Source organism: Myotis yumanensis, unplaced genomic scaffold (assembly GCF_028538775.1).
Source record: "Myotis yumanensis isolate MYYU_CA2020_CCGP unplaced genomic scaffold, mMyoYum1.0.hap1 SCAF_11, whole genome shotgun sequence".
Classification (NCBI taxonomy): Eukaryota; Metazoa; Chordata; class Mammalia; order Chiroptera; family Vespertilionidae; genus Myotis; species Myotis yumanensis.
The window spans coordinates 28497267-28508546 of record NW_027223762.1 but is presented as its reverse complement, the minus strand read 5'-3'; positions in this window follow the sequence as shown (position 1 = coordinate 28508546).

The following is an 11280-nucleotide window of genomic DNA, read 5'->3' as shown; positions in this document are numbered from 1 at the left end:
ATAAACAATTGAATAGATGTCACGTTTTTTTAGCCTGTCCTGTTTTTGTGGAGCACCTATATATGCAAAATTTAATTTGTTTTTCTCCTGTTAATCAGTCTATGTCAATTTAATTATTAGGCCAGCCAAAGAATCTAGTACCTAAGAAGAGAAAAATCTTCCTCCCCTATACATTAATCCAAAAAGAGTAAAAAATCAGAATGCAGTTTTCATAATTGGGAAAGAGAGACATATCTCATGTAAACTGGATACATACATTGTTTTGGCTGATCTCTTCATACAGCAAATAGCATGGAAATACTAAATCTTTAAATGTCTAATACTTTTTTGAAAATAATTTTAATTTATTTTTTACAGAGAAGAAGGGAGAGGGATAGAGAGTTAGAAACATCAATGAGAGAGAAACATTGATTCAGCTGCCTCCTACACATTCCTCTACTGGGGAAGTGCCCGCAACCAAGGTACATGCCCTTGACTGGAATTGAACCTGGCACCTTTTGGTCCGCAGGCCGACACTCTATCCATTGAGCCAAACCAGTTAGGGCTCTAATACCTTTTATATAGGTTTGTTACAAATTGGGGTTACCAGCTGGGACCTCGGTTCTTTTCATGGGCGCAAAAAAGATTTTAAGGTCAACGAAAATGAAAGTACAACAAAGTGGGATTTATTGAAGACACACTCCAAGTGAGGAGCAGGCCAGTCGGGAGAGACAATGGCCCCAAACTCCTGGGTTAAATGGTTTAAATGAGGGATTTTCTGAGTGGAGACTTTCATTTGCATTCAGGGATAACTGACAGAAAAGGGTTATATAAGTATATTTCTTCTGGCCCTGCCCTTACCCATAATTCATACAGAAAAACCCACGGGTGGGGGGAAGTGTGGAGGGGACTTGTCAAAACCAAAATACAAATTTTATTATAATTAGTCCAGTGTCTTAGTAAAGTCGCTTCTGAGCTTGTGCCAAGAACCAGTTGGTTCTGAACCTGCGCTCTGGTGGTCTGCTGGCTGCTGGGCGACCTACAAAGAGGGGGTCTGAAAGCAGTGTTGGTCCCACCTCTGTTCCAGGACCCCAGGGCAGGCCCACCCCAGCTGCTCATGTCTAACAGACATTGAGCTATGGCTCTTGAAAGTCAATATTGTTTATGGGGGCCGTTACTGCTGCCTCTATGTTATGCTGCTCTGTAATATGGGCCAAGCACTGTGCAATATTGGAGATACTGTATCTCCATTCCTCATAGAAAAACTCACATGGTAGGTGTAATTGCAGAAATGTAGCATGGACCTGCTTTACTCAAAGTCACACACATAAATAGTGGCACCAGATTCTGAGTAAGTCCAGTAATTTCCTCAAAAATACTATGTTCGGCTGGGAAGGGAGGATGCTGATGTCATAATGATGATTCATTTTTTTTCTCCTTTAAGTACCAGGAATGAGATTGGGACCTTAGGATAATTATCTTACCCTTTTTTGACTTTAAATTGAAAACATTAACTTACACATAACTTTGAGATTAGAAAGTAAAAATAGCAGTAATTCTGTGCCAGAGAAGTACCACAGAGCTACTTAATTGGATCTCATAAGTGCTGATAATTACAGTTTATCCAATGTTAGGAAATATTGCTCTAATTGCCTAAAACATGCTTACTCTAGCAACCCAGCATAAAACTCCCTCTCGTCCTTTCTCTCTTGTCTCACCATAAGCAGACAGCAGAAAAAATTCTTGTTTCAAAATTGTAATGCCATTTAAACTTTCCCATATAACACAGCATTCCTCCTGACCAAGCTTTCAGATTTCTGTTCATTCACACTCACAGATCTAGACTTTTAAGAAATTTCCTTTTCTATTCAAACGGCCGTTTACTTCCAACTGACAGGCTCCCCCTACCCCATGCATTATTAGCAGACTCTAAGTAAGCAGCCACTAGATCCACCCCATCCCAGTAACAACAATAAACACTTATATGGTCAATAACATGTACAGAAACTCTTCAGCCAGTTAGAAAAATTAACCCATTTAACCCCCAGACCAACTCAATGAGGTAGTTACTGCTATGAGTCCCACTTTATAGGGAAGGAAACTGAAATGCAGAGATGTTAATCAACTTGTTCATCATATAGTGAATGTGTTGGAACCAGGACATTTGGCTGTAGAGTCTATATTCTCGATTGCTGTTCCAAACTGCATTAAGTCTTAAGCCTGATGCAGTGATAACTCTGGTAATATCTGCGTTCCTATCCATACATTTCCTCCTCCCCCATAAAACATTTTCTGTAGGTGCTTGCTAAATGCATGTCTCATGCTATAAATTATTATTTAGAACTTCTTGAATTGAACCCAGGCAGAAGGTACAGATTAACATCATGTTGAAAACCTTTGTGTGTGCTTTTCTGGGTGGCTTTTGAACCTCTAAATCTATTTAGAAATGTTCACTGGCCCTATTACTCACTGTTATAGAACATGCTGACTCCAACAATGTATAAGATTTTCGAAATTTTAAAGTGGTGAGAGCTACTGCTAGACATTTCTATTTTGTTTTGTTCTCAAGCATACATTGATATTAGCTTTCAAAGCTATTGTCATTCCCTTTTATCCTCTTCCTCTCTTTCCTTTTCTTTTTTTCTCTTTCTTTCTTTTGTTTTCCTCCCCTTTCTTCCTGAACAAATCAGTCCCAAAGCCAATAACAGGCTGAGTGAAGTAGGCATCCATGTGGGACAGGGTCCTCCACAGCCTGGCACAAGGTTCAAGCCTAAGCAGGCTCCTTCAGTGGAGCCAAGGTTCGACATGCAGTAGTCTACATGCCCTTAGGCACCAGTCACTGTATGGAGATATAGGTGACAGTAAAAGGAGAATCAGGCTGCTGACTTCAAGCAGAAGAAAAGGCTGCATAGCTGGCAACCAAAGGGAAAACCCTCCAGGCCTCAGCAGCCTCTACAGCTGCAGAGACATTTTGAGACTGAATCAGGCCCTAAGTAATTACCTTGGCCTTCTAGGTTAATTATTCAATAGTTTAATAAACAATCACCATTGACTATGTAATGAAAAACTAGTTGCATGATATTTCTGCCCATAATTTTGTAACTAAAATTAATGTCTCCTGTGATTGTTTAAGTCATTATAGACATATTTTTCAATATATATAACCTATTGTCACCTTTGAAAGAAACATTATCTTTATAATATCTTTATTGACATTATACTATCATTAGAAAACCAGGAGACTTTTACACCATTCAGTACTGATCCCTATTTTCCAAGTCTCCGTCCCTGCTCTATTTTATCCTTGAAGAAATAGTCTCCAGGGATGAGTAACTCGCACAAGGTCATATCGGTAGCTAACCTTCACTTTAGAAGCAGCTTTACAATCTACGGTCTACATTCTCATTCAGGGGAAAGCTACACAATCAGTGAACTAGTATGAAATTTAACAATTCTACAGTAAATAATATTATCCTGCCCTCTGTACAAGTGTGTTAGGTATAAATATGGGCAGTGAATAATCTGATAGATATAGAATGTAATAATATATCAGCATATATGCATGCCAAATTCTTTAGAGTCCCTAATGACGATACAAATTTTTTTCTACTAAGACAGAAGAATATTCTTACTATGCTTTAACCAATTTAAATCACATTTTTGAACCTTAACTTTCTTACCTTCAGTGAAGATGCTGAGTGTGCTTCTGTTGTCTCAGAAAGCCCTGTTCCAAAATATCATTTTATTTAAATAAATGTCTTAAATCATGACACTGGCACATTTCTAAATGAGGTTACGAAAACAAAAAGCAGTGCTGTTTACATGAAATGAAACTATTTAAGCAAGTGCATTTGCCCTTTTTCCCTAAGAAAACAAATCCTATGTACTGTGATCTAGCCAATTGGATATAGCAGGATACAGAACATTAGCTGAGCACTCATCCTCACAGAGGTTATCTTTCCTACACAATTGGTGACTATATAAAAACAAACTAAATACCATTGCATACACACACACACACACACACACACACACAACTAACAAATGCCAATGGGGAAAAAAATCTAGGTCTCTAAGATTCTCTTTTTTAACATATTTTTATTGCTTTCAGAGAAGAAGGCAGAAGGATGGAGAGATAGAAACATCAATGATGAGAGAGATTCATTGATCGGCTGCCTCTTTGCACACCCCCTACTATGAAGTAAGCCAGCAACCCAGGCATGTGCCCTTAGCCGGAATTGAACCGAGGACCCTTCAGTCTGCAGGCTGATGCTCTATCCACTGAGCCAAACTGGCTAGGGCTCTAAGATTTTTCATTCTTATTAAAATAATAGAAGTGTCTTACTTCTCAGAATGGCATTAGCTCACCTTTGGGCTCTAATATAATTTTTACTTTATTAAACCAATTGTAATAACTAGCTTAACTCAGTAACTTTGGGAGTTCCTTCATATTTTGGTGACTTTGCCAGAGCTAAAATAAAATAAACATGTTGGAATATTGCTATACAAAGTGTGGTCCATGGGCCCACATTATGGTCATCACCTGGGGGCTTGTTAGAAGATCTCAGGCTCCAATCCTATGCTCATTGTTCAAACATGCATTTTAACAAGGTCCTCAGATGATTTGTATGTACCTCTAAGTCTGAGAATCAGCATCCTAGAAGACATGGATAAATACATATTCTGCTCATTTCCATCAGTTTTCTCTACTGCAAATCTCTGCTAGGTCTCCATGTCCACTCCTGCAGCTCTAGTTTATTACCTCAATCTCTTGTTTACAGAAATTCCTTGGGTCTATTTACTTGTTATAATTCTCCTCTCAGCCAGCTGACTATCTGGGCTCACTGACCAATTATCTTATCCATATTCTGAGTTCATAACCATTCTCTACTTCGCCCATGCCCTGTCCTTTTCCCTTGATTTACCTAGCTCAGGGTTTTCCACTCCTAGTACATACATGCATATTTAATTGGATTTGCTTTTTCGGTCTACACAATATAATACTTGTTTTTATTATGTTCACTTCATAATTAGAAAAAGGTAAAAACATATATGGGAGATTAAAAGGCACCATTAGTTTTCATGTGCACCTAATCATTTGAAAAACAACTGAGGTTTCTATGCCATACCAAAGACTTGAAATTGCTAATTTAGAAGCACAAATACAAATATAATCTCTTTAAAGGTGAGATGCCAAAAACTGCTTAAAACAAAAAAGAACAATGACAGAATTTAACAGTAATGTTATACTTCAATTCCAAAAGTCAGTGTTGATTTTTCAGGAATGCTTTGTGCTTCTGTCTCTGGCTTTTTGAGACTATGACAGACCGGTACTGTCTGAGGTGAAGCCAATGCACATATTGATTTAAAGTTATTTATTAATAGCTACTAATAATCTAGAAATCAAACCATGACTCATGCCATGAAAAAAAAAAACACAACTAACTGTTTGATGGGGAGAAAAGGGTTTTTACTGATTTGTGAATTTTTTTTATTTAAATACCAGATTTTTTTTTAAATGAACCTATGGAGACACAGTTTTACAGAATTTACCAAACATTTTTATTTAAGATATGACAAAATACAATGGAAAAACGATGTGCCTATATATCAGTAAATTATGCAGCATATTTATGCAGTTTAATTAGCATATTACTCTTTTATTAGTATAGATAGATTATATAGATAGGATTGCTTAAATGGGGGAGGAAAGCCTTTTTCAGCAGGAGGAGATGCTCTTGGCAGACAAAAATACATAACCCCTATATCTGGACTGATAGCCAGCCATATGCACTGTACTGCCAAACCGGTCATTAAAAAATTGAGCCGCTTCCTTACACCTTACACCAAACAGCTGTTGCCCTTAAAACCCCTCCTCAGCCTCTACCTTAGGTTCTACCTTTGCAGTTCATCCAGATTAGGTTCTGATTGGTCGGTTTTTATGCTAGTCAGTGTCTAAAGCTCCACCTCCTAGGCAGCCATTGGCTCCTCACAGTTCACCCAGATTTGGTTCTGATTGGTTGGTTTCTATGCCATTCAGTGTCTCTGGGCCCATTTCCAGGCCTTTTCAGAGAGATGTGTCTGATCAGCAGCCCCCACATCTGCTGAGGAGGCCCGGAGATAAAGAGAGGAAAGGGCTAATCAACAGCTGCCACAGAGCCTGCGGATCAAACCCTGCTTCTCTCTCTGGGCCTCTCTCCAGGCCTAATCCTTAGCCCCCTCAGCAGCCAGTGCTGGGTCGCCATGCCCTGAGTGGCAGCAGTCAGTGCTGGGTCACCGTGACAACCCTGCACTGACTGCAGGACTGACTTCCAGTGTTCGGTCATCCGTTCAGTCGTTTTGGATGTTATGGACCCTGGCTCTTTATATAGAGAGATAGAAAAGAAGCAAAGGGAAGGCCAGGCATTATAGGCATGTCATTTGGGCAGCTTCACAAGAAAACTGCAACTTTTCATGCCTTAGAGAACCACAGTCCTAGTCCCTGCAAAACACTGTGGGAAGGAATCCAACAAAGAGAAGATAGCTGCATGCCTAATAAAGTTGGGGTGACATAGGGAAGGTACTGTCAGTCACAGCTGAGAACAGAAGTCACTGGTGTGGCTCAGTGTTTGGAGTGTTGACTGTGAACCAGGAGGTCATTGATGTTCCTATCTCCCTCTTCCTCTCCCTTCATCTCTGAAATAAATAATATATATACATATACAGTATATATACAGTATATATACAGTATGTATGTATGTGTGTGCCCAGAACGGGTGTGACCAGTGCAAGTATACAAAAATTTGGGAATACATAATCCCCTAAACAAATGTATTCTTCTTGTTGCTCTTGGCAGCTTGGCTCATGACTCTTGTGACTCTTGGTTCTCTTGCATTCGCCCCTATGGCCAAGAGCCATGAAGACCCACACGCAATGGACTAATGGACTGTAGCAGGGAAACACAAGCTAAGCTAGCCTGATGCTGGACTGGACTAAGCTCCAACATGGAAAGGAAACTGTGGACAGTGGCTCTACTATACTTCTTTCATGGTGGAACAAAGGGAAGATGGGACTTTGGAAACTCAGGGATTTAATTCCATGGAAATAAAGCTTTTTACTATAGTCCATCCTTCCCTGTGAGTCTCAGAGAATTATTTTTCTCAGGATATCACAAGAAATCTACCCCCATTAACAACCAGGGGAGATGAAGCCCTCTCCCTTCCAATAACAAAGCTATGCTAGTTACTTATATTGAAGTCTTTATTTATTCCAGTTTATTTTACTTGTATAAACCCTGCTAATGAATTATATTTAAGACTAACCTATGAAGATTATAAAACCATACCCTGGCTGGTTTGGCTCAGTGCATAGAGCATCAGCCTGTGGACTGAAGGATCCCAGGTTTGATTCCAGTCAAGGGCACATGCTCAGGTTGCAGGCTCGATTCCCAGTAGGGGGCGTTTAGGAGGCAGCCAATCAATGATTCCCTCTCATCACTGATGTTTTTTATCTCTCTCTTCCTCTCCCTCTCCCTCTCCTTCCTCTCTGAAATCAATAAAATATATTTTGAAAAATTAAAACCACAGATAAAGGTCTTGTCTGTGTAGATGAAACCATGAACTGGCAGTCAGGAGATGAATTCTAGTGCAGATCTTGAGCAATGGCATTATGATAATATTTTTCATCATTAATTTCCTGATTGCTATCTTTAAGGGTTTATATGGACATTCTATAAAAACTTTTTTCTGTAGAAAATTCTTGCTTTCCTACCATAGCTATGATATTCAATCCTCTTTTAATTTGGGCAAAATTATTTTCAAAGCACTTTTTATGCATGTTTGAAACTCTTCCCTTTTGGCAATACTTTTCTGCTGTATTTAGTTTATTGCTCGTGATTTCTGGGCATAGAGCCTACTTTGGTTTTATTTTTGTTTAAGTTCATCATCTCTATTTCTATTTTTGAAGGTGAAGCTTCATAAATATATTATTACACACTGCAAAATTGCATAATAATACTAAAAACTTGATTTTCTATATTTGCACATTCCTTAAAAGCTTTGGGTGTTTACTGCAATTAATCTAATTTTTTCAAATTGAAGTTGTCACCTCTTCCCTTGCCTGAAGCAAAGCAGCAGGAAGTGCAAATCACACTCAACAGCAAGACACAGGAGGGGAAACAAATACCTCTGCACTGAATTGACACATCTGACGGTGTGCCAACCACACAAGAATGGAAAAAAAAACCCAGCTTTTATTTTAGAGAATCCTAACACTCTTTCTAATAATTAGGACAGCCAAAAGATCAGTATCTACTCTACGGATAGGAAGGGATTTCAGAGGCACACTCTTATTGGCTCCTTTTTAAGGCCACTACACATAGTAGTGTTAGGACAGATTAGGATGTCAATAATTGTTTGATGAGCAAATGAATCAATGTTTGTTTTGAGTAAACGTATATTGTTGAAAATCAATAACAACTCCATATAAAGAGTTTGGAAGTCATCACCCCCATCCTTATGACAACAAAAAGCTGAATAAACTAAAAACTAATGCTTTTTATTTTTCATTCATCAGAGGATTCAGATTGGAGGACAATTAGCCATTATGACATCTATTGAGACAGAAGAAATCAGAATCACAGCTGAGATCTATGCACCAGAAATAGAGAGCACTGGAGCCATAACATGGGAGAAACACTTACATGGTATTTTGACCAACTGCTAGTGGCTGGGGTGTGTGTGGATTAGTGCAAGAATGAGAAACTACTGGGGCTGCAGTCTTTGAAAAACCACACACTTTTGCCAGGAACCCCACCAGGGTCTCACTGTGAACAGTTGAGAAAGATCCTCTCATAGCGCTGGCAGAGGGTGGGAAGAATAATTTATGTGAAAAGTATCAGGGTTGTCTCTGTAGCAAAGGGCTACTCTCCAGGGATAAGACTTATTGGAGTCTTGTCCCAGAGCCATGGGGGAAGGACATTCTCTTCACACCAGTTTTCTCTAACCTTTCTGTTTCACCTAATGGGCTAGATGCTAAGAAGTTATACAAGAAGAAACACTTAGGAAGGTCACAGCCCAGTTCCAGAGTAGAAGGCCCACCAAAAGACAGAGATTAAACTGGGAGATTTGTCCCTCTTTTCCATACCTAGCCAACACATTAGCAGGGCTCCGGTCTAATAGTAATGGCCACTATTGAGACAGTTGCATGGTACAAATTGCCCGTGAAGTAAAGTACAGAGGGAAGTCTGGAATCAGGAGGAGAGACAAAAATAAGAACACTAGAAAAATCTGAAACTTCTGATACCAATAGCTACAGCAAATATTAAACAGAGTTCAACTCCTAGCCAGATGAACATGCAACCTCACAATTAGAGACCTATTCAACTTGGTTCCTATTACCTGATAAGATACGTCTGGCTTTCAGCAAAAAATTACTAGGTACACTACAAGGTAAGAAAAAAAGAACACAATTGGAAGAGACAGCAAGTATCATAACTAGACTCAGATATGACACAGATGTAGAACTCTCAGACAGGAATTTAAAAGACTGTAAATAATATAAGGATTATAATGGCAAAGCAGACAACATTCAAGAAAAGTTGGGTAACATAAGCACGGAGATGGAAAATCTAAGCAATAATTTTTTTTTCTTAATCTAGAAATAAAATAAACTAACAGAATGCTCTCTTTCATGGGCTCATTAGCAGACTGGATGCAGCTGGGAAGAGAATCAGTGAGAATGAAAATGGGTCAATAAAAACTTCCTAAACTATAAAACTAAATGGGGGGAAAAAGATGAAAACAGAGAAGGATATCCAAGAATTGGATACCAGCTTTGAATATCTTGTCATCTTGAATGAAATGAGACTAAGAAAAAGAAAGCTATGTAATTTTTATGTGAATGTATTAGGCCTTATACATTTGATTATAAATAGGCCTTCAACTCTGTTTGATTTAAAACAACAACACTTCAAAAGTTAGTCTATAAACATTACCACATTACCTGGAGGGAATTTTAGTCATGTAATAAAACTGCAATAAAATTATCTGAAAAGATGGAAATTTATAAAGTGGGTAGTTTAAGAGAAAAATCTGAAAGCAATTAGTGTTGTATGGTCTTTCAACAAGGAGGTAATACAAATTAAAAATACATTTCTTTTTTTTTTTAATATATTTTATTGATTTTTTACAGAGAGGAAGGGAGAGAGATAGATAGTTAGAAACATCGATGGGAGAGAAACATCGATCAGCTGCCTCCTGCACATCCCCCACTGGGGATGTGCTTGCAATCCAGGCACATGCCCTTGACCGGAATCGAACCTGGGACCTTTCAGTCTGCAGGCCGACGCTCTATCCACTGAGCCAAACCGGTTTCTGCAAAAATACATTTCTTATATGAAAAATGAATTGATAAAAAAACACAAGAAATTGATTTGTTGAAGTAGAAGGGATACTGAACATAAGGGTTGGCTCTCAAATATAGTGCATGCTATCTCAAATAGAAAGATCTAAGGGATTTAACCATAGAGCCAATAGAATCCTGAATTTAGGACTTTGACAGGCAATTCGGGTAGAGGATGGGGAGGTAGGACCTGGAGCCAAACAGTAAAAATAAGATGTTGCTGTCAGTAGGGAGATATAGTTATAAAGAGCTAATTATGTGGAACTCCAAAGAAAGGAAAATAGCCACTAGATTTAAGGTGGATCGGGGGTCATGAATAAGCAATTGTGGATAAAAGCTCTAATGGTGGAGGGCAACTTTGCTCACACGGGAAAGAAGAGAGCCACACATGTCAACAGGTCTATATATCGGTGGTATTACTGAGGTCTGCTCACCGTGGGCTGCCCACAGTGAGACCAGAATAGGGTCCATATGTCCTCAACAGGAAGTGTGAGAATATTTATGATCCACAGTATTTCCCCAGATTAAAGAAATATTAAAAACTGTGTCCTCTTTTTAGAAAGCAACCTTAAAATGAAATGCTGGGAAAAGGGTGTTCAGGCAAATGTGTTATAGTTCTTGAAACACTATAACACCCTCTCCCAGTCTCTCTTTCTTATTTTGGTTCTTCCCTTACCTTTTACTCTCTCTTCTCTCTCTTCTCTCTCTTCTCTCTCTCTCTGTCTCTCTCCCTCTCTCTCTCCTTTGCAAATCATCTCAGGAGTACAAATGTAAAAATGCCATGAAACAGAAGTCATTCAGCTCTTTAGGGCTTGGACTTGTTAACATAAAAATAGTGACATGCCCAGATGGCCAATAGACATATGAAAAAATGCTCAATGTCACTAGACATCAGAGATCTGCAAATTAAAACCATAATGA